General features: G+C 45.1%; 1 protein-coding gene across 1 annotated transcript in view; it reads left to right on the top strand.

The window, feature by feature from the left end:
* Positions 1 to 1,518: 1,518 nt before the first annotated feature.
* Positions 1,519 to 25,697, top strand: part of GABRP (gamma-aminobutyric acid type A receptor subunit pi) — a 126,413-nt gene continuing 102,234 nt past the window's right edge. Inside the window, exon 1 of the mRNA XM_069199336.1 lies at positions 1,519 to 1,605. The gene's annotated coding sequence lies outside the window, so the exon portion shown is untranslated. The remainder of the gene's footprint in view (positions 1,606 to 25,697) is intronic.

Here is a 25,697-nt window from a genome sequence, read left to right as displayed (position 1 = left end):
GCAGCTGGACACAACTTCGAATTGGGAAAATCGTATAGGTACTGGGAGGGTAATTTATGCCAGATTATCATTCAAGAAGCACCTAATCCAAAGAAAAGCCCTGGCAAAAAAATACAATTCACTTTTGATCATGCTGCAAAAAAAGATTGGAAGTACATCACAATATTACCTACTCCAGGTAATTGGGACAAAGTTTTTCCCCTCACTTTACTATCGTTCCGAATTGTTAAAGAAGGGTGACGCTTCTGTTCTAAACCAGCTCGAATCTGCTCTATTCAAAAGCATATTTGGTTTACACAATATATTTCACAGTCTTGGGTGAGAGTGGAGTTTGTGCCGTCAAACCTCGGTCAGGATGGGTGCCATCCTAAAATGATGTTGGAAGCTCAGATCCGCCCCTCCGGACATATTTGCTGCCTTGTGCTGGTTGTTAATGAAGATGCAGACTAACCAAAAGAATTTCTGGACATCACCTCTGCAGCAAGCTCTAAGCACCTTCAAATTGACCAACGCCTGGAATTTAAAGCACGATTTTATAGTCTTTAAAATAAAATAACTGACGTAGTGGTCAAACTCCACTCTTAGACCACAGATAAAGCAGAAGTCTTCCACAGAAGACATGGATAGGCTGTTCTCAAGTCCTACCCCACCTGAAGCCCACAACCGTACCTTATAGATCATAATACAGCACACGTCCAACACGCACTTCGTTTATTTCGCTGGGGTGCCTTACCATTAAAAGATCACGTTCCTGTTTGGAAGCAATCCTGGCTGGACTCGTTATGTCGCATTTACACAGAAGAAAGCGTATTGCGCTCTTTGTGTATCTGTCCAGCTGTAACTCATCTCAGGCAGAAATGGCTATGTCCTGCTCTGAGGGCTCTTCAGGTTAGATCCCGTCGCCCGGCAGTGATGACGCTTTTAAACGGGCACCGCATCCAGCTTTCGTGCAGGAGTACAAAGTTTTTGTTGCAAGTGAAAAAACTGCATCTAAATTAATTTGTGCCCCTCCCCCCCCCCGTGAAGTAAAAAAACTTGCTTTGCACTACGCCGCACTTTAGACAATTTTAAGTATCTTTCAATATCTTAATGAACTGATTAATTTTTTAATTATGTTAAACGTAAACTTATTCATGCGGTGATGTTTATTTAATCTGCAAAAAAAACTATTTACTTACTGTCCACAAACATGATTGTTTTTAATGTTCAAACATGTCGAACCCAACATTGTTTGCCTGATCACCAAACTAACAAGCCAGGGCTCATACACGAAAAATATAATTGGCTTACAAATAGTGTTTCACCTGTGAGTACACCATGAACGAAATGTCTACAAACTGGTTTGGAAGTTGAACCATGCTGTTCACAAAGGCTCGTGAATACTAAATGGTGAACAATCAAAAGGAGAAAAATGCACCAAGCCCATTGTATTAAAATACATAACTGAGGGCTGAATTGGGAGGAGCTAGACCTGTGGATAAAAGGCGAGCAGCTATAAGAGAAAGGGATGCCATCGTCTTGCTTCAGCCAGCTGTAGAGAAGTGTTTAGGGAGTGACTGTCACCACGGCAGCGGCCCCGCATCTGAGCACTCTTTCCTGCTCGGGGTAGGTGAGTGATATCGGTAACGTGGTGTGTTTGGAAGGCCTGATCTGGTATAGGAGACTCAGATCACCTACAGAGCTTAGACATTTATCCGACCTAAACAGAAGTAAAAACACGTAGGCATTTTCCAATTTTAGAGAGTTTATTGAGCTATTAGACACTAGATGGGGTTTGTATTGTATTTATTCAGGCTACAAGCTCGTGAACAAACTTTTCAAATGTTCTGGAGGAAGAACCAATGAGCTCTTAACCAGTCCTTTCCTTTTGCTTACATTTCTTAGCCTGCTATTGGTCAATTTTAACACATGATTAAAAAGGATTTAAATAATTTTAAATTGACAGATCGGTAATATTATTGGATTACTTACGTATGCAGAACAGAGAGAACAATTTTAACATGCCTGTGTATGATTTTAATTTTTTAATCAGATTTCTAAAATGAATCATCTTTTCGAATTGTTGATGGCCATATCACATATTCTAATATGAAGAGCTATACATATCGCTTTAAATATTTGAAAAGTAAACTTAAAGGGGTCTTATGTGACAGCAATATATTGGTCTTCTGTCAGCAGTCGAGTATAAGTTGCACACATCCATTCAAACTCTGTCCTCCAATAGCACCCTATACAATCACCACCTCTCCTTGAAGACAATGCCTAGCTTGGACGCAGCCACGAGGCATTGGTTGCAAATCGTGTATTGCTTTGTCTGTAAAGAATTTACCAAAGGACTCTGGGAATTTGTTGTCTGTTACTACTGTTTAAAAAAACTATAAATGACAATATGAAAATACATTTTAAAAGAAAAACGGTAAACTACACGAGATCAGTTAACGAATCAACTGTTGTTTTCAGGGCCAGACTCTTTCACTGGTAACCAGGGGTCTGCACATGGATGTTGTTAGACCCTTGAGCGTCTATTTTTGCATTTCTCCATCAGCTTTAGTATTGCTGGAACAAGGGTCTGAGACCCGTTGAATAGTCACGTGAGAATCACAGTGTACATATTCATCGACACAAAGTGTGCCTGGTTGTATGTATGGGACACTGATAACTGCACGAAGCGCCCCACTGTTCACCTCTTTTTGCGAGACCTCGTTTCACTGGAACTTGCTCTGAACGTTAGAACTTATCCCTAATTTTAAGCAATGGTTTGCAATGGGTTTTCATGCTTTCTTTTAAAAGCGACAAAAATAACCTGGAGGATATGGGGTCCTCTACACGAGGGTCCCCATCTGTGCTTAATTTGTGCTTGTATTTTCCCGTTCTGAGGGCCGGTGCTTAGTTTTCTGTCTCAAGCATTTACTACGAGCAAAAGACACGTGGGAAAGACGGAGGAATAGAAAAACGTTAGAAAGGGGAAAAACAGGAAGCTGCAAGAGTGAGCTCAAGGGGCAGGGAGTGGCTGTATATGGATTGAAGAGGCCCGAGGTGGCTTCAGGATTACGTTGCCTCAGTATTATGTGCTGCGTGTTTAAGAGGAGAGCTTTGAGCACGGGCACCTTTTTATTTACAAATTAAGCACTAGTCCCCATGTTATTAAGAATGATCCCTCAAACGGTAATATGACAATGTTTTCTTGATTCAAAGTCCTGTGTACTACATAGAGACCGCAGAATTCAATATTAGCTGACTTAGGCCCAAGTTTGCTAACTATTTGCACAAGCCTTCACCTAATGCTAGGCGAAAAGAGCAAGGTTGATCAGCTTTGCTGCACTATGTTTTTTTTGGTCGATTTTATTCGTTTTTTTCATTTACAACACAATAACAACCCCGGCAACTTTCCCGAGACCAGTGATCCTTAATTTGATAATGCAATTGTAAAAAATATTTTCTGTGACATAGCATTCATCCTGCACAGTACATTGTCCAAGCTGTAATTCCAAATAAGCAACAATGATATGAAGGGTAATACATTTGACCTTCGTGGAGGCGAGTTGGGCTGGTGGGGGTGTTGAGAGTTGAGGTGGGGGAGCTGTGCAGGAAGCAGGAGTTTCCATTCCGCCTCTGGGCCTGTAGACAGGCAAACCCTGCGCCACTTTTTCTCTCATCCATCTGCTTCCCAGTCCATAATCCAATCAATTTTCATCGTCTCAAATGTTTCCGTACATCCTTTTCCCCTGTAAACTTCCCTTTCCATGGACATCCATAGGTCAATACCCCTCTTCCATTCCCGTCTCATGAGAGTATCCTACTTTCCTATTTCTGGGCAATGTCCTGCTTGGCCAAAACGTATCCCAAGTTTATCAACAGCTTCCTGTTGCTAGATATGTCTGTGTCTGTCCATGTCCCTAATAGTACAATCAGGCCGTTTCTTTAATGCTGGAGTCTGTGGTATCATCTAGCCCTTTTGTAATAAACTATCAGTATCTCCGGATTGTGGGACCCTCCCAAGATGGGAATGACAGTGCCCTTCTGTTCACAGTTGTGCAACCACCAGTCTGTTGCAGCTCTCACGATTCTATGTAACAACGTTCTATGGTAGCATACTCTGTGTAATGTTTTGAGTTGTGAGTCAGCAGCTACATTTTATGACCACTTCTCTTGGAAACCTCATTGCAACTCCCCAGGCGTCATCATCCAAGAATCCCATTTAATTTTGACACTTTTCCCTCAACTTCACTAATTTTGTTTGCGTATTTAGCATTAGCGTGAGTCCGTGATATGGCCTTGGTGGTGAGTTGATCTTCTAGTAATCTCCTCTCCAATGGGGAGTGCTCTTTTGTCCCCTCATCTACCACAGTTCTAGACTGCAAGTCACTTCTTAACTATTGGTATTTAAATGTTTGAGATGGGTCAATTTCACACTCTTTCTGTGGGTGCTCAAAAGGGACAATCCCATTCACATACCAAGCATCTTCTAAAGAGGAGATGTCAATTAGATCCTATTTCTGGATTCGCTACTGCCTTTAACCGTGTTCCCACCCACAGAGGTATTTTGGGAGTCAATCTCTTGTCCCATTCCGTTCCCTGAATCAGTTTGTGTCATATGTGGATTATGTGTTTGTGCCAGAGGAGAGTGCACCTTTTGGTTTTCCCCCAGATAAGGTGTGCTTGTACTCATTACCGCCCAACTAGGATCTAACCATTCTATACACTGGCTCCTCCAAGGGGGGTTAACTCTACAGACCTGTGCTGCTTCATAATATTTCTGGGTATATGAGAGTGCAACTCCACCTTCATACGTAACAGCTGTAGCGTGCTCAGTGCTGTTGGGGGGGTGCTTCCCAGTTACTCTGTCTTGATAACGAATCAGCGTGGTATCTCGCAAGGGGTATTTTGTAGCATATATGTGAATCTGGGCAGTGCTATCATCTTAAAGACTGACGTTCCTTCAAGTATTGAGATCGGCAGATGGTGCCTGTGTGCTATGTTCTAGCTTGTATAGTAAGAGGTTTCAATTATTGTCGTAGTGTGTGTTTCATCTCTGGAGACCCACCGAGCCTGGTATTTCAAATGGTGTGTCTCCACCATCAGTGACTTTGACAGTGTCTCCCCTGGTTGCAATCATCCCATCGGAAACGGTAGCTATTGTTCCCAGTTAATGCTTAATTAGGTATATTTCTGGTACATGTGAAATAGCACTTTTAATATATGTAATGATGCTGTAAGGGTTTTTAATGCAGAAAACTGACCATACACACAACCACAATCAAGTTGAGCAACGAAGAACCAATCCCCTCATAATTTTTGCAAAGAGGGTGTATCTGGATGGGAAAAGTGCAAATACTCCATTTTTTTTTAGCAAAGCCTGATCAACTAAGATAACGTGACCTGGCTCTGTAGAAAAACCTAACGCTAAGTGACATCAGGCACAAAGGAGGGGGCAAGCAGGTCATGTGGGGTATCTATATGATATATGTGTGCTTAGTACAAAAGTCCATTTTCGATGCAGCTTTTGCAGCTGGTTTCAATTAAGGAATTGTATAATAAGTGTTTCTCAGGTAGAGAATCTAAGGCCTTCCTTGCGACTACATCAGGATATAATGCTGTGCATTGCGCTAAACATATAGTGAGCATGTAGTGAACTGTTATTTATCTTGGGGTACTATTTGTTGACCTACCTGCTGTTATACTGGGCAAGGAACTGACCCTTCCTGCCGTTTGATCAAATGTACTGCTCTCATTACATACATCAGACATTTTACTTGGCCGAGTTTTCTAGTTAGTTATTTAACTATGTTTTATTCAGTTAACTGTGTGTCGCAATAGCATGAGTATGTAGTCTCCTGTTTTCGGATACTGGTTTTAGACATAATGAGACATAGTCATTTTCCATTGTTGTAATGTTAATTGTAATGTTAAATTATGTAATTAAACACTGGTAGTTAGTAGAGGAATCTGCTTGTTAAAGTGCTAATTTATTACATCACTATTGAAAAAGATCAATCCTAATCCAAATATCTGGGGACTCAATTGCCCTGTTATAGTACTGTTTTAATATCATTTGTCGATCAGCAGCCCCAAACCCATGATGACTGTTTGGTGGTACAAGACCTTTGCCAGTCAAGTTTCACCCAAGACAATGGATGGAGTTTTCTATTTGAAGGACCTGTGATCCTTGAGGGCATATTGTCTATGTTGATTCTACTTGGTTTGTCAGTACTCTCCCACACAGTAAATCTTGATCGCTGGTGAATAGGCTGTGTGGTAGCATGTGTCACAGATCAGACATAGAGCTGGTTTGTGCCCCTTTTGGTGGGTGGGCAAGGGCTTTAGATTCTTAGAGGTTATGTATGATTCCATGATGGTACATCTTGGGGTTGTAGAAGGCTTTTTGGGGAGCTGGTTTGTGTAGTACATACATCATCTTCCAAGAGGCACTGCTTATGATCTTTCCATTATCTCCACTCTTATGGAAATTACTTCCAGGTGTATCTGTGTGTCTCATGGGAGGATGATGCATTTGTTGGTGATACCTTTTGCTCCAGAACCTGAAGCTCCCAGAATAATAGATACCACATAAACTGTAACACAAAACTGTTGGTTTTGAGCCAATGCATTTTTTGAAAAGCTGCACACTCTTGTTTCCCCAGATCAGAACCCTGGTTAGAATATTTTTTTAATGGACATGTAGAGGAACATCACACTCTTCTTTCCCAAATAAGCACTTTTTCCTGTGTTGTGAGATCTGATTAATGTCAAGCTGAACTATGCAAATTAAGTACATCTTTGGCTTATTGTGTGAAGCAACCCCACAAAGTGCAAAATGCTGAGAGGCAGAAAAGTGCTTGCTTTTGAAGGTAAGATCCAGTAGGTGTCTTTCTTCAGTTAATTCATAGTTAGAAGTCAGTTCTAAAATCTGTTTTAAAACCTCCCGCCTGATATTCAAGTATTAATATGATCTGTCCTCAAAATATGTGAGGGGGAAATTCAGCTTCACTGCCAACCATATTCTGGCTGTCAATTGGAAGTGACTTGTTGACAGTTCACTTTCCAGGTACATGGAGAGAGGAGAAAGGAGTCTCTTTGCTAGAGCCCGAGGAAGGAGATCATGACAACAGGCAGGTTAAAAGGATACTGAAATTCCATACGTTTGGAATCATTGCTTTTAGGGTGTACAAAGTTGTAACCTTTTTGATTTGCATGCTTTGCAAACATTTCTCGGGCCTTTGCAATCTTTCCAACCTTTGCAAAGATTGTGAAGTTTAAATTGCAAAAAGTAATATGTAAAAGTATGCTTTACTGAATAAAAAGTTCATAAAACCTCCACTTTTCATGGGAGATTTATCTCATTAAGAAGCGTACATCGGAAAGTTCTTCCATAATAAAATTTAGTTTGGAACTACCTCTTATGATTATTGTTTTGCTATATTTGCACATTTTTTTAGAACTTTACAACGTGCCAGATTAATAAGCTTCATAAACCTTTACAGGGAAAAAAATACTCCACCACAATTAGTGGGTTCTCCAGGAGGCACATTAATGCCATTATTATTTGTTGCCCATATAATCCATACCCAAATGTGTGTCATCTGTTGAGAGCACCTAGAAACAATTCCTTTTATAGAGTTTACTGTGTAATCAGTACAAACATAAATCATTTATTAAATGATTTGTAATAATACCAACTCCTAAAATTAAGGGCTCTTATTTTTGTGACATCCTCCATACTAATAACTGTGGTTAAATATTAGGTTGTTGCTTTAAGATATATTAAATTGATTCGTGTGTTTATGTTTTTGGATACCTTGAAACAAATGATGGCTTGGCATTACTCACATAATCCTAAAGGTTTATGGAATCTAGTCCTGTTAACTGTATTAGGTTACAAAATGTGTTTCCTGTTTCTTTTTAAAAGGGTTTAGCATAGCCAGTGACAGTTAATATTTAACATAGCATACACAGATTGATCGCCCAGGTCCTCTTCCTGCAGTAATAGCTGCATAATATTCTTTTACATCACTCCAGAAGTGAGTAAAATGAAGACTATATGCTTCAAGGGTTGCATCATCCACCTCCTGGAAGGATTCTGCAGCACCCTGGTACTGTGAGCTGATCCACGAGGAATCCTCACCTCCTCCATGAGCCTGAATACTATGTTCTTCACTTCATTGCTCCTCTATCTAGGTTTGCACTCTAAAAACACTCTACAGACAGACACACGTAGATTGCCAGTTAGGTATTATTCCCATTAAGGTATAAAGTGTGTCTCCATATCAAACTCGGTCACTGCAGTTCAACTTTTGGTGACAGGAGGCAGTTGGGGAATATTTAGAGGAAGTAGGGCAATTTCTGCTACCAAGCTGTCCTTCGCTTTATGCAGTAATTTAATTCTGGGTGTATTTCTAATATAGTGTCGGATTACATTTAATCATTGGCGCCCGGTAATTTTAGGAGGGAAGGGGGCGGGTGGGACGCACATACACACTCACACTCATTCATTCACACACACACACCCATTCACAATACTCATTATCAAACATTCAAACATCACGCACGCACCATTCATTTAAAAACACACACACACTTACCTTCAGCTCAGCCCCTAAGGTCCCAGGAGGATTGGGACTGCTGCCTTCCCGGAAGGCAGCAGTCCCAACTTCATCACAGAGTGGGATGGGGTCAGTGAGACTGCTGACCCCATCCCACTCTGTGACAAGGTGTCACTGATTGACACTCACCCTGGACGCTTCAGGGCTTAAACCTGAAGCGCACAGGTCAGAGTCAATAGGTGACACTTCCCTCGTCACTGAGGGGGAGGGCATTGAGGTACCTTTGCTGAGCTGAGGAGGTCACACCCATAGGAGCTGTGACTTCTTCAGCCCAGCAAAGTTCAGCTCAGGCAGCCAGGAGCCTGCGCAAATCACGCATGTCTAGCTCCTGGCTGCCTGATCTGAAAATGAAGAGTGTCTGTCAAGCTGACCTTTGCTCAGCCTAACAGGCACTCTTCATGAGGGGCAAAAGGTGAGGGGGCGTGGCCCCTCAGCGCAAAGAACAGGCAGTGGCCGCATTTAATTTTCCTTTGGTTTTGGTTGTGTTGTAAGCTGGGAGCTTGTTTTTGCTTCCCACAGCGCGAGGATGTGTACTTGATAAGTCATTTTGCACAATATTCTTGGCCTGCTATTCATAAGATGTAGGATGAGAGAAGGGACACATCCAGACCATTCACACGGGGTCGGCGCTGAGGCTAAAGATGAGCAGAGTGTCTTATGCAGAGGCGGCAACTGCCCACGAGATCTGTTGAATATCTGATCATTGAGGGTGCCTCCATGGACGTCATTTAGGGGTTGCCAGGGGTTGCAACTGTGACCCCTTGCTTGCCCTTTGTGACCCATGGCCTCAGAGGTGACAAAAGTAGTGCCAAGAACACAGGGGTAGCAGCTAGTATTACGTGTCTCAGGCTCCAACCTCCTTTTCTGCTTATTTTTATTATATTAATGGTAATTAATATTCTATTATTCACTACTAATGTAACACAAACGTGGAACAGCAGGATCTTGAAAGGAACCTCCACTGGCACCATAGGTAAACAAATGAAAGTACTTTTCAATATATTTTTATATGCATGTGGGTGGGTGGGAGAGCGTGTGTATGTGATAGTGCATGTGTGTGAAGGTGAGTGAGAATGTAGAGGTGAGTCACAGTAAGAGTAGGCAAGATAGTGAGAGTTAGTGAGTTAGAGCAAGGGTGAGTACATATTTTGATGTCATGAGGGTTAAGATAATGTGACATCACTTCCTGTGACATCATTAGGGTCAAAGAGTGTATGATGTCTGTTAGAAATGGGGTTTTTGGTTGGCAGTCAGATTACCCTCTGTCCAAGTAAGAACCCTCACTCTAGTCAGGGTAAGTAACACACAATCCAAGATTATCCTGTGCCCACCCTCTGGTAGCTTGGCACGAGCAGTCAGGCTTAACTTAGAAGGTAATGTGTAAAGTATTTGTGCAATAAATCATACAATAACACAATATAGCACCACAAAAATACACCACACAGTGATTAGAAAAATATATAATATTTATAAGGATAATTGTGGGTCAAAACGAATAAAGTTACAATGTGAAATTGTAAGGATATCACTGGAAAGTGATATCAAGTGTCTTAAGTCTTTAAAAATCAATCAAAGTCTCTTTCAAGCACAAAGTACCTGGTTTGGAGTGGAAAATCTCCGCAAAGGGCCGCAGAAGAAGAGATACGTGGAAAAATGGTGTGTGCGTCGATTTCTCCCCAGCACAGACGGACTTGCGTCGTTATTTTTCATGTGGGGAAGTCGTGCGTCATTTTCCGGTGCGCGGACAGTCTCTTTCTATGGGTCGCGGGGATTACCAGATGTCCTGGGTCTGTGCGAGGATTCTCCTGCTTGTTTTCCGGCTGCGCGTCGTTCCGCGGGGCTGTGCGTCGAAGTTTCGCTCTCACGGCAGGCGTCGCATCGATTTCTCCTCTGAAGTCGGGCGGCGTTGTCCTTGCGAGGCCGTGCGTCGAAGTTCCGGTCGCCCCGAAGGCGTCGAGTCGATCAGCATTGGTGTGCCGCGTTTTTCTCGCCGCGGAACAAGCTGTGCGTCGAACATTTCGGCACACGAAGAGTCCAAATGAAAAAGAGAAGTCTTTTTGGTCCTGAGACTTCAGGGAACAGGAGGCAAGCTCTATCCAAGCCCTTGGAGAGCACTTTCACAGCCAGACAAGAGTACAGCAAGGCAGCAGGGCAACAGCAAGGCAGCAGTCCTTTGTAGAAAGCAGTCAGGTAAGTCCTTTAGGCAGCCAGGCAGTTCTTCTTGGCAGGATGCAGGTTCTGGTTCAGGTTTCTTCTCCAGCAAGTGTCTGATGAGGTAGGGCAGAGACCCTGTTTTATACCCAAATGTGCCTTTGAATTGGGGGAGACTTCAAAGAGTGGCTAAGAAGTGCACCAGGTCCCCTTTCAGTTCAATCCTGTCTGCCAGTGTCCCAGTAGGGGGTGTGGCAGTCCTTTGTGTGAGAGCAGGCCCTCCACCCTCCCAGCCCAGGAAGACCCATTCAAAATGCAGATGTATGCAAGTGAGGCTGAGTACCCTGTGTTTGGGGTGTGTCTGAGGGAATGCACAAGGAGCTGTCAGCTAAGCCCAGCTAGACGTGGATTGTAAGGCACAGAAAGATTTAAGTGCAAAGAAATGCTCACTTTCCTAAAAATGGCATTTCTAGAATAGTAATATTAAATCCAACTTCACCAGTCAGCAGGATGTGGTATTACCATTCTGGCCATACTAAATATGACCTTCCTACTCCTTTCAGATCAGCAGCTACCACTCCAATACTGTATGAGGGAAGCCCCAATGTTAGCCTATGAAGGGAGCAGGCCTCACAGTAGTGCAAAAACGAATTTAGGAGTTTTACACTACCAGGACATGTAAACTACACATGTACATGTCCTGCCTTTCACCCATACAGCACCCTGCTCTAGGGGTTACCTAGGGCACACATTAGAGGTGACTTATATGTGGAGAAAGGGGAGGTTTAGGCTTGGCAAGTACTTTTAAATGCCAAGTCGAGGTGACAGTGAAACTGCACCCACAGGCCTTGCAATGGTAGGCCTGTGACAAGGTAAAGGGGCTACTTAGGTGGGTGGCACAACCAGTGCTGCAGGCCCACTAGTAGCATTTAATCTGCAGGCCCTAGGCACCTATAGTGCACATTACTAGGGACCTATAAGTAAATTAAATAGTTCCATCAGGTATGATCCAAGGTTACCATGTTTAAAGGGAGAGAGCATATGCACTTTAGCACTGGTTAGCAGTGGTAAAGTGCGCAGAGTCTAAAAGCCAGCAAAAACAGTGTCCAAAAAGTGGAGGGAGGCAGGCAAAAAGTTAGGGGTGACCACCCCAAGACTGTCAGGTCTAACATGTGTCCCTCCCAGCTGAAAGTGGGGAGAGCTACCCGACCTCCTGGGAGCTCTCATCGACAAGGCGGAAGTATCTGGAGAGACCATCAGCATTGACGTGGTCAACCCCTGGGCGATGCTCCACCGTAAAGTCCATCCCCTGTAGGGAAATGGACCACCTCGAGGGCCATATTTATACTTTTTGACGCAAAACTGCGCTAACACAGTTTTGCGTCAAAAAAATTAGCGCCGGCTAACGCCATTCTGAAGCGCCATGCGGGCACCGTATTTATTCAATGACGTTAGCCGGCGTTAGCCGCCGGCGCTGCCTGGTGTGCGTGAAAAAAAACAACGTACACCAGGCAGCGCCGGCGTAGGGGGATATGGAGCTTGGGCGCCAAAAAATGGGGCAAGTCAGGCTGAGGCAAATTTTTCGCCTCAACCCGATTTGCGCCATTTTTTTCGACTCCCAACCCCCATAGAAATGACTCCTGTCTTAGCAAAGACAGAAGTCATGCCCCCTTGCCCAATGGCCATGCCCAGGGGACTTCTGTCCCCTGGGCATGGTCATTGGGCATAGTGGCATGTAGGGGGGCACAAATCAGGCCCCCCATGCCACAAAAAAAAAAAAAAAAAACACTTACCTTAATGTCCCTGGGATGGGTCCCTCCATCCTTAGGCGTCCTCCTGGGGTGGGTAAGGGTGACAGGGGGGATCCCTGGGGGCATGGGAGGGCACCTCTGGGCTCCTTCCGAGCCCACAGGTCCCTTAACGCCTGCCCTGACCAGGCGCTAAAAAACGGCGCAAAAGCGGCCGTACGTCATTTTTTTTGACCCGCCCACTCCCGGGCGTGAATTTTGCCCGGGAGTGTAAATACGGCACACATGCCTCGGAGTCAATTTTTTAGACGGGAACGCCTACCTTGCATATCATTAACGCAAAGTAGGTGTCCACGCTAAAAAATGACGCAAACTCCATGGACTTTGGCGCTAGACGCGTCTAACGCCAAAGTATAAATATGGAGTTCGTTTTGCGTCGGAATTGCGTCAAAAAAACGATGCAATGCCGGCGCAAACAGAGTATAAATATGCCCCCAAGTGTTTTGGATTCTCACCCCTCATCTGCATGAGCCATCTGAGGGGCCTGCGGTCTGTCTGAACCCGGAAGTGAGTCCCAAACAGGTGGGGTCTTAGCTTCTTCAGTGCCCAGACCACAGCAAAAGCTTCTCTCTCAATAGCACTCCACCTCTGTTCCCGTGGTAATAGCCTTCTGCTAATAAAGACTACTGGTTGGTCTAGGCCCTCCTCATTTAGCTGCGCTAGGACCGCCCCTATGCCATGCTTCGAAGCATCTGTCTGCACGATAAATTCCTGGGAGTAGACAGGGGCCTTGAGCACGGGGGCCGTGCACATGGCTTCCTTCAGAGAGTCAAAGGCTTTCTGACAAGCCTCTGTCCAATTCACCAACCTAGGTTGTTTCTTGGAAGTGAGTTCTGTCAAGGGTGACACAATGGTACCATAGCCCTTGACAAATCTGCGGTAGTATCCTGTGAGGCCTAGAAAGGCTCTCACCTCAGTCTGTGTTCTAGGTGGTTGCCAGGCCTTGATAGTTTCACTCTTGACCTGGAGTGGCTGCACCTTGCCACCACCCACTAGGTGTCCCAAGTACACCACGGAACCCTGCCCAATCTGGCACTTACTAGCCTTGATGGTCAGGCCTGCCTGTTGCAGGGCCTGAAGCACCTCCTTGAGGTGGAGCAGGTGTTCCTCCCAGCTGGAACTGTAGACAGCTATGTCATCCAGGTAGGCTGCACAGAAGGCATCCTTGCCAGCTAGGACCCCGTTTCCCAACCGTTGGAAGGTAGCGGGCATTTTTCATTCCAAATGGCATCACCCGGAACTGGTAATGGCCATCAGGGGTTGAAAATGCGGATCTCTCTTTAGCCCCCTCAGTCAGGGCGATCTGCCAGTACCCTGAAGTAAGATCAAACGTACTCAGGAACTTTGCAGTGCCCAGTCTGTCAACAAGCTCATCAGCTCGGGGGATGGGGTGAGCATCAGTCCGTGTGACTGAGTTGAGACCCCGGTAGTCCACACAGAACCGGAGTTCTGGCTTCGCACCTGGGAAAGTAGCCTTAGGGACCAACACCACCGGGCTGGCCCAGGGACCACTGGATTTCTCGATAACCCTTAAAGCTAACATCTTGGAGACCTCCTCCTTGATGCTGGCCTTCACCTTATCCGATAACCTGTAAATTGTATTCTTCACAGGGAGACTGTCACCTGTGTCAATGTCATGAACACAGAGGTGGGTCAGTCCAGGAGTAAGGGAGAACTGCTCCAACAACCCATAGCAGTCTCCTTTCTGGTTTAGAGTCAGGGAGTCAGAGAGAATGGCCCCTTTCACTGACCCATCACCTTCTTGGGCAGAGAGGAAGTCAGGGAGAGGTTCACTCTCCTCTTCCATTCCTTCATCTATGACCAGAAGCATGTTGACCTCAGACCTCTCAAAATGAGCTTTAGTCGGTTGACATGGAGCACCCTTAGGGGGTTCCTAGGGGTTTGGAGGTTCACTAGGTAAGTGGCCTCCCCTCTCTGCTCCTTTACTTCAAATGGGCCAGTCGAGCAGTCCTGGAGAGCTCTAGGCTCTACTGACTCCATTACCCACACTTTGTCTCCAGGTTGAAACTCTACCAGGGTGGCCTTCTGGTCATACCAGTGTTTCATTACCTCTTGACTGGCCTCAAGGTTACTTTGGGCCTATTTCCAGAAGCGGGTCATCTGGTTGCGGAGAGTCAACATGTAGCTGACCACATCCTGCGGGGGTGCCTTTGGAGCTCTCGCCAACCCCTCCTTGACAATGCTTCAGGGTCCCCTAACAGGGTACCCATAGAGAAGCTCAAAGGGACTGAACCCCACCCCCCTCTGGGGGACCTCTCTGTAAGCAAAGAGAAGGCATGGTAAGAGGACGTCCCACTTACACCTCATGGCCTCAGGGAAGCCATCAATCATGCCTTTCAAGGTCTTGTTGAATCTCTTCACAAGACCATTTGATTGGGGGTGATAGGGTGTTGTGAACTTGTAGGTTACACCACACGCATCCCACAGAGACTTCATGTATGCAGACAAGAAGTTAGTGCCTCTGTCAGACACTATCTCCTTTGGGAATCCCACACGGGTAAATATTCCCATCAGAGTTCTGGCCACCATCTTTGCAGTCACGGTCCTCAGAAGGATTGCCTCTGGGTAACAGGTGGCATGGTCCACCAAAACCAGGATGAACCTGTTGCCTAGGGCAGTTTGGGGGTCCAATGGACCAACAATGTTGATGCCCACCCTTTCAAAGGGGGTGCAAATGACAGGAAGTGGAATCAGGGGGGTTTTAACCCTTTTCCCTGCTTTACCACTGGCCTGGCAGGTAGGACAAGATCTACATAACTTATCTGAGTTTGTCCTCATTCTGGGCCAATAAAAGTGGGTGGCAAGCCTGTCAAAGGTCTTGCCTTGTCCCAAATGTCCTGCCAGGGGAATGTCGTGAGCCAGACCCAGTAGGAAGGTTCGGTAACACTGGGGGACCACCAGCGCACGTGCTGATCCAATGGCCGGAACCTTAGGCTCACTGTAGAGGAGATCATTCTCCCAATATAGGTGGTTATCGCCAGAGGCTTCACCTGCTGCCTGGTCTGAGGCTTGCTTCCTCAGACCCTCTAGAGTGGGACATTCTTTCTGCGCCTGACAGAATTCCTCCCTGGTGGGTCCACCCTCAACTTGCCAGCCAGCAAGCTCAGGTAGGTCACCTAGGGTGGCAATGTCTTCCCAAGTTGGCTCGGGAGCCTCCTCCTCAGGAGCCCTGTCAACCACTGCGGGAACTTCTGGGACCGGTTTACCGCGCCCCGTGCCCCTCCTCTTGGCAGTTCTCTGGGCCATTGTTCCAGGCTCCAGACGCCCTTGACTTCCCTCTCGGTCAGCCATGGACCGTGCGGTCATGCAGACCCAATCAGGTAACCCTAACATCTCCAGGTGAGATCTGAGCTCTACTTCTTTCCAAGCAGTATGCTCAAGATCATTGCCTAGCAGACAATCTACAGGCATGGCAGGACTCACAGCTACTTTCAGAATACCAGAGACCCCCCCCCACTCAAAGGGAACCAGAGCCACCGGTAGGTGACTCTCACGATTGTCAGCGACCATGACCTGGTGGAATGTATTAGGGACTATCTGCTCTGTTGACACTGGTTGACTCTTGATAGTAGTCATACTGGCTCCTGTGTCACGCAGAGCCTCCACCATCTGCCCATCAATGGTGACCCACTGCCTGTACTTGGAAGTATTTTAGGGCATGTGGGCTTTGGGCACCATTTCTCCTTCTCCCAGGTACACTAGAGAAATCTCTAACTGCTCCTCAAAGCTATCTGGGTCCATCTCCCCTCCAAGCGCTACACTAGTCAACCCAGGTGTCTGTCCGGTAGTGGACGGTGCCCTCTTGGAGCACTGGGGGTCGCCTTTATAGTGACCATACTGGTAACACTCCATGCATTTGGGGTTGGATTTCCCTGACCTATCATATGTCCCTGGCTTTTTCCCAAATCTGGAAAAGGAATGGTTGCCACCCCCCCCCCCCGGAATTCTTTTGGGGGCCTTTTGAGACTTCCTTGTCTGTAAGTTTATCTCCCCCCTCTTTCTTCTGTTGGGAACCCTGACCACCTTTGTGGGTGTCCCCCCCAGGTACCTTTTTGGACACTCTGGTGCTAACCCAGAGGTCCGCTTCCTCAGCAAGCTTCCTGGGATCAGTTAGCTTACTATCTACCAAGTGCTGGCGCAACTCTGTATAGGTAACATTGAGTATATGCTCTCTCAGAATCAAGTCATATAGCCCTTTATAATTATCTACTTTGTTGCCCCGCACCCATCCATTCAGTGCCTTACTTGAAAAGTCAAAAAAGTCTACCCATGTTTGTGTGGTTTGTTTGGTGCTGTCCCAGAACCTCTGACGGTATCCCTCAGGGGTCAGCCCAAACTTGGCAAGTAAAGTGGCTTTCTGAAGTAGGTAAGTGTTTTGATCAGGTTGATCCAATGTGAGAAGGGTGTCCCTCCCCACTGGCGGCCCATAACCCCACATAGCTACCCCCCATTGCCCTTCAGGAACCTCATGAGCCCTTAGTGCAACTTCATAAGCAGCTAACCATTTATCTATGTCATCTCCCACCACAAAACTGGGCACCACATTTTTGGGTATACGAACCTTCTTTTCTCCAGTAGGTCCTGTCTGTATGCTGCCACCATTATCGCTGGATTCAGACTGTCTCGCCTTGATCTCCAGCTCCTTGAGACTCACTTCATGAGCCAACAATAGTTTATTTTCAGCCAAAGCTCTTTCAGCTTCCACCTGTTTGGCTGCTCTTTCAGCTTCAGCTTGTTTGGCTGCCCTTTCAGCTTCAATCTGTTTGGCTGCTCTTTCAGCTTGAATCTGTTTGGCTGCTCTTTCAGCCTCAGCTTGCTTGGCTTCTCTCTCTGCCCTTCTTTCCTCCTGTTGAGCCTCAATTTTCAGTTTTGCCATTTGCAATTGGAACTCCCTTTCCTCTCTCCTTTCCTCTGCGTTCAGGCTTTGCACAGAGACACTGCTCCCTGGTCTGGAAGGGGGCACAATTGCAGTGGTACCATCATCCACAGATAGTAACAAATCCTCTGAGGGGCCATTTTCTGGCTCCTCTTCCTCATCATCCTCTTCCAAATGGGCTTCTGCCCAGGCCCTCAGCGCCACTTGAAAGTCCTCCTTTTTGGAGGCCCCTTGGGTAGGTACCCTCATTGCCCTGCAGAACCCCTTTAGCTGTTTGACCATATATGTATCCAACAGGACTAGGTCAAAGTCTCCCATTTGAGACCCAGTCAGAGACATGATTAGTGAGGATTTAGTTTTTGAAAATTGTCAGGAGAAAAACGAATTTGCAAAAAGAGATAAAAATCAAGTTGACCTTCAACTGTGGGTAGGTAGTAAAATCTTAGCTACTGTATGTCACTGCACAAATACAAGTCCTATCCTCACCGCTGCCACCAATGTTAGAAATGGGGTTTTTGGTTGGCAGTCAGCTTACCCTCTGTCCAAGCAAGAACCCTCACTCTAGTCAGGTTAAATCACACACAATCCAAGATTATCATGTGCCCACCCTCTGGTAGCTTGGCACGAGCAGTCAGGCTTAACTTAGAAGTCAATGTGTAAAGTATTTGTGTAATAAATCATACAATAACACAATATAGCACCACAAAAATACACCACACAGTGATTAGAAAAATATATAATATTTATCAGGATAATTGTAGGTCAAAACGAATCAAGATGCAATGTGAAATTGTAGGGATATCACTGGAAAGTGATATCAAGTGTCTTAAATCTTTAAAAATCAATCAAAGTCTCTTTCAAGCTCAAAGGACCTGGTTTGGAGTGGAAAATCTCCGCAAAGGGCCACAGAAGAAGAGATACGTGGAAAAATGGTGTCTGCGTCGATTTCTCCCCAGCACACACGTACTTGGATCGTTATTTTTCACGCGGGGAAGTTGTGTGTCATTTTCCGGCACGCGGACAGTCTCTTTCTATGGGTCGCGGGGATTACCAGATGTCCTGGGTCTGTGCGTGGATTCTCCTGCTTGTTTTCCGGCTGCTTGTGGTTCCACGGGGCTGTGCGTCGAAGTTTCGCTCTCACGGCAGGCGTTGCGTCGATTTCTCCTCTGAAGTCGGGCGGCGTTGTCCTTGCGAGGCCGTGCGTCGAAGTTCCGGTCGCCCCGAAGGCATTGCATCGATCAGCGTGGGTGTGTGGCGTTTTTCTCGCCGCGGAACAAGCTGTGTGTCGAAAATTTAGGTGCACGAAGAGTCCAAATGAAAAAGAGAAGTCTTTTTGGTCCTGCGACTTCAGGGAACAGGAGGCAAGCTCTATCCAAGCCCTTGGAGAGCACTTTCACAGCCAGACAAGAGTACAGCAAGGCAGCAGGGCAACATCAAGGCAGCAGTCCTTTGTAGAAAGCAGTCAGGTGAGTCCTTTAGGCAGCCAGGCAGTTCTTCTTGGCAGGATGCAGGTTCTGGTTCAGTTTTCTTCTCCAGCAAGTGTCTGATGAGGTAGGGCAGAGGCCCTGTTTTATACCCAAATGTGCCTTTGAAGTGGGGGAGACTTCAAAGAGTGGCTAAGAAGTGCACCAGGTCCCCTTTCAGATCAATCCTGTCTGCCAGGGTCCCAGTAGGGGGTGGGGCAGTCCTTTGTGTGAGAGCAGGCGCTCCGCCCTCCCAGCCCAGGAGAACCCATTCAAAATGCAGATGTATGCAAGTGAGGCTGAGTACCCTGTGTTTGGGGTGTGTCTGAGTGAATGCACAAGGAGCTGTCAGCTAAGCCCAGCTAGACGTGGATTGTAAGGCACAGAAAGATTTAAGTGCAAAGAAATGCTCACTTTCTAAAAGTGGCATTTCTAGAATAGTAATATTAAATCTAACTTCACCAGTCAGCAGGATTTGGTATTACCATTCTGGCCATACTAAATATGACCTTCCTTCTCCTTTCAGATCAACAGCTACCACTCCAAAACTGTATGAGGGCAGCTCCAATGTTAGCCTATGAAGGGAGCAAGCCTCACAGTAGTGCAAAAACGAATTTAGGAGTTTTACACTACCAGGACATGTAAACTACACAGGTACATGTCCTGCCTTTCACCCATACAGCACCCTGCTCTAGGGGTTACCTAGGGCACACATTAGAGGTGACTTATATGTGGAGAAAGGGGAGGTTTAGGCTTGGCAAGTACTTTTAAATGCCAAGTCGAGGTGACAGTGAAACTGCACCCACAGGCCTTGCAATGGCAGGCCTGAGACAAGGTAAAGGGGCTACTTACGTGGGTGGCACAACCAGTGCTGCAGGCCAACTAGTAGCATGTAATCTACAGGCCCTAGGCACATATAGTGCACATTACTAGGGATTTATAAGTAAATTAAATAGTCCAATCAGGTATGATCCAAGGTTACCATGTTTAAAGGGAGAGAGCATATGCACTTTAGCACTGGTTAGAAGTGGTAAAGTGCGCAGAGTCTAAAAGCCAGCAAAAACAGTGTCCAAAAAGTGGAGGGAGGCAGGCAAAAAGTTAGGGGTGACCACCCCAAGACTGTCAAATCTAACAATGCCACTTCCGCTACCCCTGACATTTTGGTGAATCAACGCCTATGGATGCCTCAAAGACGTCTCTTGGCATTGGTGCCTTTTGATCAAGGAGGTGTGATGGTAACCTGTCAAAAACAGAGCGGCCGCTGTCCATGTCCCACTGATCTGTTTGTCAATGTATGAGAATTAATATTCTGTGTGAAGCTCGTATGGTTAGGAATCCAAGCACTGGGCGCTGAAGAGCGGCCATCTTCGAAAGCAGGAACAGAATCGGTGCCACCGGCTTTCCTTTAAGTCTGTGGCTTCAGGCAGGACCAGCTTGATAACAGAAGGGGCGTGCGCGTTGCCTTCCTCCCAGGGTTAGGTTGGTTTTCCTGTTCGTCAGGCGCCTGTAAACCTATTACCAGGAAAATAAAGTGAACTCATGTTTCCCTCTCTTGTGTCGTCGCATTCGGGGAAGACTGCATTGTCCAGTTCCAAGAACCGAAGGAAATACATTGTGTTTGCATTGCACAGACTGAGCCCAGCGATGCTCTATTGCAGAACAATACGCTCCTGTTTCAAAGAGCTCATGTTGAAATTAACCTTTAATATGCGTATCACGCCATATTTAATTTCCAGACTGATAGTGTGACGCAGAAACTCATTCTTGCGCCCAGTCATCTACACGTCCGTTCCCACGGGCCCTCTGGCAAAGGATTTCTGCCAAGAATAAGTAGACGAGCAACATTTTCTACCTGGCTGCCCATTAGGAAAAGCTCATATTTACCCTCACTTCAGCTACAGTGTGCGCCCGGTATTTCTTTTCTCCTAAGGTGTGTTTTTCTCTGTCACTTATACTTAAAAGGCGCAGGTCAATCTGATAAAATTGAAAAACTCTTTAATACTTGACCTTATAGTTGGGTTCCTGCAGGGCTCGTTTAAACAAGTTACCTGTATAGATTAATAAGACCGATATATTGATTCGGATCTGTTCTACACCAGATCTACTTTGTGCAGGAGCATTAGATCTCTCGTTATATCTGTTTGTGAAGCCGGTTTTATCAGCTTGCGAAGTCAATCCAGTGACTTACCTGAGCAACACTTTATTCAGTGTTATCAGCGGCTAGGTGTCTGTATTCAAACTAGTATATGGAACTCTTGTGGAACCTCTATAATAATTCATATAATGCAATCAAAATAATAAAAATAAAAAAAAGTCAGTGGCTTTCATTGGTCGTAGGGCGGTGGCAGTAAGGTGACAATGAGGTGGGGCGTGACTACCTCCATACCGAAAAAACATGAAAATATAAACAGACACACCTAATGCAAATGACTGCAGAGGGCAATTGAATACAAGAAACGACAAACAGCATACAATTTGAAATGCAACAACCCATTTTTATCATCACACGTGCTTGTAAGTGTCCACCATGAAGAAAATTGGTGGATGTCCGCGAGATCGCTTAACTAGCTGGTAAGATGGCAACCACCTCCCAGGGCAGCCCGAGTGTTGATCTAGAAGGCATTTCGTGATCTGGTACCTAGGCATCAACACCACTAACTCCCTAAAGACATCACTGTTGTGATCGCACCAGCCGCCAAACCTTCAGCAGCGCCCTGACAGGCACTCTGTGGCATGCCAAACCATAGGGTGGCAAGGTTAGTGCAATGCGTTGAATCAACTGGCAATACTTACCTCACACATGCTTGTGGCAATGAAAACACCTTCACTGTGAAAACCGAGGGCTCAAGCATAGCTGTGTACGAAGGGCTTGAGAGGGCTAGTGGGACACGGAGGTCAGAGCCACTGAGGCTACCGCCTCCTGGATTACCTCCACAAGTGGATTGTTAGTACTGTGTGTATTCGGCCCATGCCACCGCGCCATCGCAACATGTCATGTGCAAGAACGACTTTAATGGTTACGCCCGCCCCACACAAAAGGCCCTCGGGTTGACCTGCAAAGAGCCGAGCAAAGTAAATTCATTTGAACTACCTACCTCATTAACATCATTTTATCTTCACCGTGCTCAGAAAAATGAACGCATGCCAGGGATGCTCGAATTAGAAATTAGCCAGTAAATTTTAGGTATGCTGATAGGAGCCATGCCCAAAGCCTAGTGACTCAACAAGTGTTGTAATAGCTGGTAAAATACCACCCCAAAATGCAGAATGGATTAATTTTCAGAGTGATTTGTGGTGAACATACTGGAATGACAATCACACGTATATTTTTCAACTGAACTTTAATCTCTGTGGGATCTCTGATGTATTTCACTTATACATCGTGAAATAAACAAAATGTGGTAATGTTAAGAATATTTATAAGCGCTGAGAAAAATGCTCTGTTCCTGTTAATTTAATCTCTGATGTGTGAGATATGTGAGTTGCACTAATTGAGTTTTTTCTGGGTATATTAATTACTGTGCATTTACACATGATCTACAACTACCACTACTTAATAAGTTACAGCAGTGGCCCTGCGGTTCCATTTCTTTTTCGTTTTGCAAAGCTTCTATCAATGCACAAACTCATAGTTACCATTAAAAGCCACTGCAGTTTGTTTTGCTGACTGTCTCTTCATTTTTGTTTTGGCACTCTTAATTGCAAAATGCAGTTTACATGAAGGTTTGCATTTTCAGATGCAATTTTATGACAATCACCTAGCACATCTGTGCATAATTATTCACACGTTCCCTATTTTAGACTAATCTTTATTTGGCATTTAAATGCTTTTTATTCTCTGCTCGGGCCTAATACGACATAAGCAGTCCATTTCCAATGGAGTTTTACTGTTAGCCACTATGGACAGCCAAGTCCAACAGTGAGAGAACAGAGCAACAGGTAAATAAAGTTATCTGCCCAAGATCACAAATCCCATCAAACAGACAATTAGTAATTAGAACTCATTTTCTGTGTCTACAGCCAATAGACAGTCATTAGAACTTATCTTCCCAAGCAAGGGAGTGTATGTAAAAATATCTTCTGCAGTAATGCAAACCACAAACACACCCAGACTGAGTACACCTAGCCTCCCGAACATGAGGTCCACATGCTCAGCAGAAAGGGCAAAAACTGAAGTCTCCATCTTGAAAATAAGACTGTAGACATCGATAAGGATAATTCACTTCTCTACGAAATGTACTAGTAAGAAGATCTAAAGCTAGGAAATGTACACTAGACTAATTTGGATCCACTAGAAGTAGCAGATTAATATCGATGAAATCCAGAGCAACGTAGGTATCCTGGTTACTACGGAATGCCAAAAGAGAGGAAAATCAATAGCAAATAGAAAGGGTGGGATAATCTAGTAAAGAGGAGCCTCTACAGTGGAAACCTACATATCAGATTTTAACAGTGACTCCCACTGCCTCATTAAGAAAGCATTTTCCATACATAGGTTTCACTTAGGTATGCAAAAAGATGACTATACGTTCGTAAACTCCAAATCCTCATTCAAAGATGGAATGAAAATTCCACCTTCACCCGTAGAAAAGTCCACCCAATCGTCGGAATTTATAATATGAGAAAGTCTGTGTTAGGGAGACAAAAATGGAGTTAACAGGTGTTACAGGATTTGGCCAGGGATTCGCCACTGACCATCTAAACATCAAATCTGGATATTAATACAGTATTGGCATTATTTTATTGCAGACGTTTAATGTGAGTGTTTAATGTGTGTTTTTTTGGAAAGTTATTTCTCCAAAGATTTCCTTGTGGAAAAAACAGCCTTTAAAGAAAAGTACAGAGCGAACTCTTATATTGTTCCAAAATTGTTTAAGAGACTTAGCGTTCTGGGTGCAAAGCTCTGGATTGCTGGGACTTCCCAAAAGAAGTGTTAGCATACAAAAGACTTGGGGGCATATTTATACTCTGTTCGCGCCGAATGTGCGTCAAAAGTTTTAATGCACATTCGGTGCAAACTGTGCACCATATTTAAACTTTGACGCCCGAGCCTGCGGACGTCAAAATTCCTCGGTGTGTGTAATTTTTTGGATGCGGGAAACTGCCTTGCGTTAATGACATACAAGTTAGGCGTTCCCGCCCAAAAAATGACTTTGAGGCCTGTGCGCCTTATTTATACTCCTGTGTCATTTTGACGCACAGGAGGGGGCGGGCTTTAAAAAACGGCACACAGCCTGATGTGCGCAGTTTTTTAACGCCTGGGTAAGGGCAGGCGTTCAGGGACCTGTGGGCTCACTTCCATGGTCTCTGACCATGGAAGGAGTCCAGAGGTGACCTTCCCTGCCCCCAGGGACACCCCCTGCCACCCTCGCCCACCCTTGGAGGACACCCATGGATGGGGGGACCCATCCCAGGTAAATTGAGGTAAGCATTTATTTTATATTTTTTTACAGTGGCATGGGGGGGCTAATTTGGGCCCCCCCTGCATGCCACTGTGCCCAATGACCATGTCCAGGGGACAGTAATCCCCTGGGCATGGCCATTGGGCAAGGGGGCATTACTCCTGTCTTTGCTAAGACAGGAGTCATTTCAATGGGGGTTTTGCGTCAAAAAATGGCGCAAGTCCAGTTTGAGGCATGATTTTTGCCTCAAACCTGACTTGCACCATTTTTTTATGCACAACCCCCATTTTCCCCTACGCCGGCACTGCCTGGTTTGAGTAATTTTTTTTTACTCTGACCAGTCTGCAGCGCCGGCTAACGTCATTCCTTAAATAAGGCGCCCGCATGGCGCGTAGGAATGGGTTAGCCGGCGGTAAAAGTTTTGACGCAAACCAGCGCCGGAGCTGGTTTGCCTCAAAAAGTATAAATATGGGCCTTAGAATTTAGCCACTGTAACTAGATTCACTATTTCTTTGTGTATGGACCACTTACTTCCAATTGTATAGTTGTTAGATACTCCTCTAATTTCAGTGACGTCAAACTATTGAGTTTTTTAAATGGTCCTCCAAAAATGTAGTCTGAGGAATATCAACTGCTATTATATCCTCAAAGTAAGTGTAGATTTACTATTCTTAACCCCACATCTATTTAATTTGAAGATATATGTCCTCAAGATGTGGAATTAGATATAGTAAATCCACAGTTACCTATACACTTGCATTGATTTTTAGTGAAAGTTGATAATCAGCAGTCAATATTTTTGGAGGGTGATATACAAACTCGAGAATGTAGAGCACCCCAAATTCACATTGGTGGTATTTATTTTAAAACATCTTTCTAGAATTTTTAATGGGAGCAAATTTAGTGCTGAAACATTTCGAATAGTGGTGATTGTGATGTATAGGCAGGGTGACCTAAATTATGCAGTAGCGGAGAAACCAATTAAGTGGCACAGTTGACTAAATTATGTGGAAAGAAAAGGCAAATATGCTGCAAAATGAGGAATATTTGTCAAAGTATTACTTCATTATTTTGTCATTTCTACTCTTGTAATAGTGTGTGGGCAAATATTTCACCTCATTAGTCTCTGCCCAACAATCAAATGCAGCAATAAGCAACTGAAAGATGACTAGTCAACTTTTGCAAAAGGCCCTCCACTGTCGGGAATGCATGGTATATATTTTCAGTAACGTTTGATACATTTGAGCTGGGAACAACTTTTTTTGTCAAAATCTACAGATTGTGTAGCAGATGAAGCATTATGTGGCAAGTGCTGCAAATTCATAGTTAAATAGAAACCACCACAGTTGTCAAATAACACAATTCCAGTGACCCTC

This window comes from Pleurodeles waltl, chromosome 7 (genome assembly GCF_031143425.1).
Source record: "Pleurodeles waltl isolate 20211129_DDA chromosome 7, aPleWal1.hap1.20221129, whole genome shotgun sequence".
Lineage (NCBI taxonomy): Eukaryota > Metazoa > Chordata > Amphibia > Caudata > Salamandridae > Pleurodeles > Pleurodeles waltl.
This window is presented reverse-complemented; position numbering and strand designations above follow the sequence as displayed.